Source organism: Ceratotherium simum, chromosome 1, assembly GCF_057802395.1.
Source record: "Ceratotherium simum simum isolate JZ-2026a chromosome 1, ASM5780239v1, whole genome shotgun sequence".
NCBI classification, from domain to species: Eukaryota; Metazoa; Chordata; class Mammalia; order Perissodactyla; family Rhinocerotidae; genus Ceratotherium; species Ceratotherium simum.
This window is the reverse complement of record NC_141900.1, coordinates 39,377,533-39,384,996: the sequence shown is the minus strand read 5'-3', so window position 1 is coordinate 39,384,996 and position 7,464 is coordinate 39,377,533. Positions and strand designations below refer to the sequence as shown.

At 37.5% G+C, this 7,464-nt stretch overlaps 1 long non-coding RNA gene across 1 annotated transcript; it reads left to right on the top strand.

The window, feature by feature from the left end:
* The first annotated feature begins 209 nt into the window (after nucleotides 1-209).
* LOC147918181 (uncharacterized) lies at nucleotides 210-6,786 on the top strand. Its single transcript, XR_015553128.1, has 2 exons — nucleotides 210-330; nucleotides 6,205-6,786. It is a non-coding gene; the product is annotated as an uncharacterized LOC147918181 (long non-coding RNA).
* The last annotated feature ends 678 nt before the right edge of the window (nucleotides 6,787-7,464 follow it).

The following is a 7,464-nucleotide window of genomic DNA, read 5'->3' as shown; positions in this document are numbered from 1 at the left end:
ACCCGCTCCTTGTGCACACCCTGCCCCACTGAAGTAGGCTCAGTTGCCAGGATGCAGAGAATCCAGTCACCAATCTATGCAGGGCCACAAGTTGCCTAGGGCTTGTTGTTGGGTGGGGCCAGTCTCTAGGGTGCGCTGTCTGCCCTGGCTGAGCTGGATTAAATTGGTGCTCTAGTGGGTGGGGCAGACCCTGGGCTAGCATGCCTCAGGGAGAACTGGAATGGTGTCTGTGTCAGCACGCCCACACCAGGCCACAACAATGGCGGCCGGCAATGTCCCAGTCCCTGGAGAGGTCTCACCTCTCACAGAGATGAGTTCAGGGCCTAGCAGGTGAGTCTCTTTTCACCACAGCACTGGGCACCTTTCTTTCTGGTGATTTTAGGTTGCTTTCTGACATGGGTGAGTTTGCACGTGGGCCCTTAAGAGCCGGTTTTAACTTTTTTGTGAACCAACTTTTCTGGGGGTACTCTCCAATGTTTTAGTAGCAGGTAAAGTCAGATATTATGCCACTCGTCTCGATTGTGCTGGGTCCACAAAATGCCCACAACAGGGGCGCTCCCCAGCTCAGGGCCCTGCGCCTCCAGGTAGGGCTGCGTACCTTTGGGCTGCTCCTGAGCTGCCGTGAAGCTGGCGGCTTGTGAAGGAGGCGTTTTTTCTTTCCACAAGGGAGTTTCTGCCTCTTCCACCTCAATTAGGATTGTTGTTTGTTGCAGGAGTTCCTCTTATCCAGTTTTCGGTTCTGTCTCAGGGGTAATTTTTCCATGAGTAGTTGTAAATTGGCTGTGTCTGCGGGGGGAGGTGAGTTCAGAGTCTGCCTACACTGCCATCTTGACTTCATCCCCCTACACTTGATTTTGTTAATGTGGTGTACGGTGTTAATTGATTTTCATATGTTGGAGCATCCTTGCATCCCAACGATAAAACCCACTTGATCATGATATATGATGCTTTTAATGTGCTGTTGGATTTTGTTTGCTAGCATTTTGTTGAGCATTTTGACATCTATATTCATTAGGCGTATTGGCCTCTAGTTTTCTTTTCTTGTAGTGCCTTTGTCTGGCTTTGGTATCAGGGTAATATTGGTCTCATAAATTGAGTTTGGAAGTATTCCTTCCCCTTCAACTTTTTAGGAGAGTTTGATAAAGTTTGGTGTTAGTTCTTCTTTAAATGTTTACTAGAATTCACTGGTGAAGCCATGTAGTCTTGGACTTTTCTTCATTGGGAAGTTTTTGATTATTGGTTCCATCTCCATACTAGATATAGGTATGTTCAGATTTTCTATTTTTTCATGATTCAGTCTCGGTAGGTTGTAGATATCTAGGAATTTATCCATTTCTTCTAGGTTATCCTGTAAGTTGATGTATCATTGTTCATACTAGTCCCTTATGACCCTTTTTATTTCTGCGGCATCAGTTGTAATGTCTCTTCTTTCATTTCTGTTTGTTTGCGTAAGGTACTTTTTAGTTTTCACATATGTAGTCTCTCTTTATTTAAATGATACCTCATTTATTATTTAATTCAGTGAATTTTTGTTAAGACCACTGTATTTTACACATTGATGATGCAGATATGAAAGAAAATCAGACAAGATCTCTCTCGTTATGGATGTTGGGATTTATTGGAATGGTTGTGACAATGCTTATGTCTTCTAGAATCATATGAACCTATGTCAATGCTAAATTAAATTCTATTTCCCTTGTTCAAATCCAAACTCATAAAGCCCCAATAAAGTTACACTCCTTCCATGTTGCCTTCCTCCTCTGCCAAGGGGATGTCTCCGTTCTTCTCAGATATTATTATATTATCTGTACCAATGTGCAGGCCACATATCACACACTCTCAGTTTAATTAATCAAATGTACTATCATAGCATTTTGATTCTGTATTTTATGGTCATTTTTGAACATATTTGTTTTTCACACTAGAATATTTTCTTTAGATCTGTTAGAAATAAACAAAGCCAAATATTAGTTAAAGTGGTGAAAACAGATTTTATTCAGTAACTACTGACAGTAGGAGAAAGAGCTGAGCTCCATTCCAGTTTGTGCAGAGGTGATGGAGTGTTTTAAAGGGAGAATGAGGGAGTAAGGAAGGAGAGTGCTCAGTGTCAGAGAAGTGAAAAATGACAAAAAGTGGGTAAGAGGGTCAGTCAGTGTAAATGTGATTAGGCCAGCTGTGTCTGCTAGCTAGCGATTATTGAAGTTAGGAATACATCCTCCCACAGAGACTGGGAGACAGAGGTCCTATCCTTCCTGAAGTTTACATTTCAAAGGAATGGCTTTCAGGTCCTTGACAGAGAAACTCCTCAGTCTAAGAGATATATACACATATATCTCAGAGGGACAGGGGATGGATTTATAATTGTAAGCTTGTTTTTTTTTTTTTTTTCAGTAGATGTTCTAAGAAAGGGGCCTATTGTCAGGTGTTGGATAGAACAAACAGTAAATTCTTTTGACAGCCTTGAGCTTTTTCAGGCAAGAACTCAAAGGGGGGCTGGGTAGTCCCAGGAATGAGGCTTTAGGCTGCCAAAAGCCATGATTGGTTTGGTAAAGTCTCTTAGTGCAGGAGTTTGAAGGAGTTGCTAGGTGCCAAGAGCTCTTTTGTAGTGCTTAGATCCCATCCTTGTGTTCCTTAGACAATAGTCCTGGCACATAGTAGGCTCTCAATGAATGTTGATCAAATTAGCTTAAATACAAACAGTCCTTTAATAAACAGATCTCAATCATTGTTTTCTGTTGGTATTGATTGGTTTGTTATATTCATCTCTGCATACTGAAGACCCAATGCTAAGGCTACTTTGTACAGTTGTGCAGTTTACATACTGCACAAATATGTCCAGATGAAGGGGTGAGGGGGAGCTTAAATCCAGCTTACGCTTTACTTGCTGTGAGCCCCTATACCAACACTCATATCCTCTAAATCATATACATACATCATGTGGGCTAGTGGTTGTCTTGCCCACAAGACAAAGCCTGGTTCACAAGGTTCTAAATGATACCAGATGGACATATTCTAACTTTTTGTTCTGGAGACTTGAGGTCAAAGCAGTTTTAAACTAAATTTTTCAATAATTACTTTGATTTTTGCCTTTGTTTTGCAAGAAGAGAAGTTTCATTTGCTAAAGTTCAGGCGTTTGAGCACTAGGAAGCACAAGTTAGTCTATTATAAGCATCTGTTTGATTTAGATTCTACTTAAGGTCTTCGAAAGAATGGATTTGTAGCCAGGAGCCTCTCAAATATAATCTCTATCTTGGTAAGCAGTGTCACAACCAAGAGAAACACAGATTCTTCTCTAGGGAGTTGATTGTCTTTTTGTTGATTTTGTTTTTGGGTTGGGGTAGATTTACCCATTTTTATTATCTTTGCTATACAAGTTCATGCAGAGATACTTTCAAGTAGGGTCGTGATTCGTTCTTGAGTAACACCAATTTTCTTTTTTTATATTCATGGGTGTTTTTTAGACTTTGAAAGGCTGTACCTGTTTTTCAACTCAATAGTTTGCAAGTGTTTCATGTTTTCATATACTGACTTGTACATTCCCAAAGTTAATTAATTCATCCCAAATTTTTCTTGACAAGAGAAAAAAACATAAAAAATTAAACACCATTTTGACTTTTTGCAGTGTTACAACTTTGCATTTTATATTCCATACAAAGCAATTAATTAAAAATCGACAATGACAATGAAAAGTGATATATTTGCTTGGATTAAGAAAATCGGTTTTTTAAAGTTCTTCGTGGTAGTATAATATATTTACTATCAAATAATAATACATTCTTCTTTTTGGAAAAAATTATCTTGGAAGGGCTAAAACAGCTAGGCTGTATATCAGTATCTTGTACTAACCTCAACTTTAGTAATATCTACCTTTCAGGCTTCGCTTAATTGACAGAACTGGCTTTTTTCCAGCTTTTATCTGACAGTAAAATAGATTCAAATGTCTTCCATTAAGCATTAGAGAGGTAAATTATTGCCCACTTGTAAGATGCAAAGGTTCTTATTTGTCTGTTTCAGGACTCATCAGAGCACGTTCTTCAGTTACCATGGAAACTATCCCCACCTAAATTTGAGAGGGTCTCTGAACAGAACTGAAATGCCAACACTAGTAGAAAGAGCCATGTTTTAATTCTTCCGGAAATGATCTTTTTTTTTTTTTTTTGCCTCAGCTAAGGTGCCAAATTATTTAGTCAGACCACATTGGCTTGGCTATTAATGATTCTGAAGATAATACTTTCATGGAAATTTTTTTTAATAGGGAAAGAAGATTTAGAGGGTTGGAAAATAAAAACTGCTAGAATTCACACTGACAAATTTTGTAGTTTTCAAAACTACAAACTAGTTAGGCATTTCAGCTGTGTAGGGTTTACTATTGATTTCATCAGTCATACTCAAAAGTGAATGCTATAATGATTCATGTTAGTTTGTATTTATATGTTCTCAAATAAATAACTTAATCTGTGAGATATTTATTTTTAAAAGTTATTTCATAATCCTTAGCATTTAGTATAGTTACATTTTTAGTCAATATATCAAAAATACTGCAGAATGTCCAAGTTTAAGAAATATTTACAATTTTGTATTACTTGGTACAGTTAGAGATATTGTTACAATAAATTGAACATTTCTCCAGTAATAGAAATTCATAGTTGTACTATAAAGGTTATATTCACTTTTTTGAGGAAGTGTAAAAACTAGATGCAATTATGGCAACTACTTTCTTTTCCTTCCCCCGGGTAGACATATCTATATAAATTTTAGATACTTGTTTATGTTTTTATACACATAAGAATTTTATTTGGAATTTATTTTCATGATGAAAAAATTTAGAGAAGTCAATGAATTATGAAATGGAAGAGAAAGAACTTAGACATTTTCTGGAAGTCTGCCAGCTCTCTGATTTTCCATTTGAGGAAAACAGTCCTTGCTGATTTCCTAATCTCATCATGTCACACCTATAGTGTGAAGTCTATTGGAACCCGAGTTTCTTAGTCTCCAGTCCACTGTGGTTGGCCTTTCCATTTGACTTATTTATAAGTCACCTTTACATTTGAAGATTGTCCACGTGGTAGTGCTAGGTATGTCTATTAAAGTAGTTGAAAAACCCAACAGCTTAGTGGATTTGTTGGCCTTTTGATCAAAAGTATAATTTGCCTCAGTAATAAAGATAGTACTTCAGTAAAAGAATGTTAAACTCCCAAGTTTTTAAAATATGTATGTCTTAGGAAACCTCAATGTGGGTGGCACTAAATATTTTGACAAAGGAGCCAAGAAAATACAATGGAGAAAGGAAAGTCTCTTCAATAAGGAGTGTTGGGAAAACTGGACAGCCACAAGCAAAAGAATGAAAGTAGACCATTATCTTGCACCACACACAAAAATTAACTCAAAATGGATTAAAGACTTGAATGTAAGACCTGAAACCAAAAATCTCCTGGAAGAAAACATAGGCAGTACACTATTTGACATTGGTCTTAGCAGCATCTTTTGAAATACCATGTCTATTCAGGCAAGGGAAACAAAAGAAAAAGTTAGCAAATGGGACTATACCAGACTACAAAGCTTCTGCAAATATTTTGGAAAGAAAATATGTGGGAAACAATTTAGGAGTTGAGTATGTGGTGTTTGTCACGAAACATATAAATGTGAATGGACATGGAAACACAGATTCACTTCTTTGCAGATGGGACCTAACTATTTCAAGTGGTGCACTAGTTACAGTGTTTTTATTTTTCAGGCCAATGCTCTTTATCGGTGTGGGTAATTCGGAAGTTACTACATATGCATATATCCTGTTCCTACAGAGTGAAACTTTGAAAATATTGTTTCCCGTGCTGAAACATGAAACAAGGTTTTAATAACCCTGATCTGAAATAATGTAAACTCAAGATGTGCAGAATGGGGATACTATCATCTTTTGGAGAAAGCATTGGATATAGAAGTAAAAGTCTTGCATTCAAATTCCAACCATGCCGCTTACCGGCTCTTGAAGGTGACTTGTGAATTAGAGATTCAGTAAGAGCCTTGACAAGCGAACATAACCAGAAGCAGCAAGAGATTTTCGCTGGGACAGGATTTGTACTTCCATGAGCATTTATATGTAAAACACTGACTGTGTCATGTAAAGGTCTAACAGGGCCTTCTCATCGTCAATACTAGTTAGACCAGCATGGATACTTTTGCTGACATTTCTTTATTTTGTCCCAGAAACTACATATAAGAAGTTCTTGGGGCCGGCCCATGGCATAGCGGTTACGTGTGTGCGCTCCTCTGCTGGCGGCCGGGGTTCGGATCCCGGGCATGCATCGATGCACCGCTTGTCAAGCCATGCTGTGGCGGCATCCTGTCTAAAGTGGAGGAAGATGGGCACAGATGTTAGCCCAGGACCAGTCTTCCCCAGCAAAAAGAGGAGGATTGGCATGGATGTTAGCTCAGGGCTGATCTTCCTCACAAAAAAAAAAAAAGAAGTTGTTCTCAAGGATGATGGTCATTTTGTGGAACTTTATTCCTAGGTTGACTGAGTAGCCAGATGATTTGTTGTTCATTAATTTGCATGATTATTTAATAAAAATTCTGCCTTTGTTTTATGTATTTCAATTGTTTATATAATGTGCTTTGATCCTGTGGTGATTGTAACATGAAAGAGACAATTTATAAAATTGACTACTTGATAAATAATGTTAATTGATTATATTATTTCTCCACATATAACCCACAGAGTGAAATCTATTTTATTCCCTTGAGGGTAATATTTGCTGAGAGATGAGTAAATATTGATTTTCATTATGATTGAAGTGGTTTTCTTTTAAAGCATAAATTGTTAAACAAAAGCATTTTCTCCTGCTTAAAAGCCTGAAAGATTATGGTACATTTAACTAGTTCATCCGTCACAAAATCAAACTGTTCAACTTTGCAAAAGTTAAGCCACCTATGTTCTGTCATCACTGATGGTAGCTCACAAGTGCTGCCTTGAGCCACCTGATAGTCATAAATAGATGAGGACACATGTAGCAGCAAGGAAGAGGTGAACTCTAGCGGCAGTAATGTAGCTCTAAACCGACAAATTTATGTGTAAACCTTTTTTACAGTGACCTGTTTGAGAGGGTTGAAGAGTGTATGTGGAAGTTCTCACCTGGGGAAGTGAAAGTACATAACTTTGAATCATTCTATTATAGCATGACTCTCATACAAATATAAAATAAACGTGTTAAAGATGTATTTGACTTATTAATAAGGGTGCCAGTAGAACGATTAAGCTGGCTCAAAGATCATTTAAGATATATATATATACACACATATATTATGTATGTATGAGTGCATATACGTGTGTGTGTGTGTGTGTGTGTGTATCAGGGAAGAGTCTTTGATCTTAATAAATATTCCCAAAACAGAGAAACAGGAATTGACTGTGTATTTATACAAATATGGCAAACAGCTCCCCAAATACATTCCTAGGCCATACCGAGA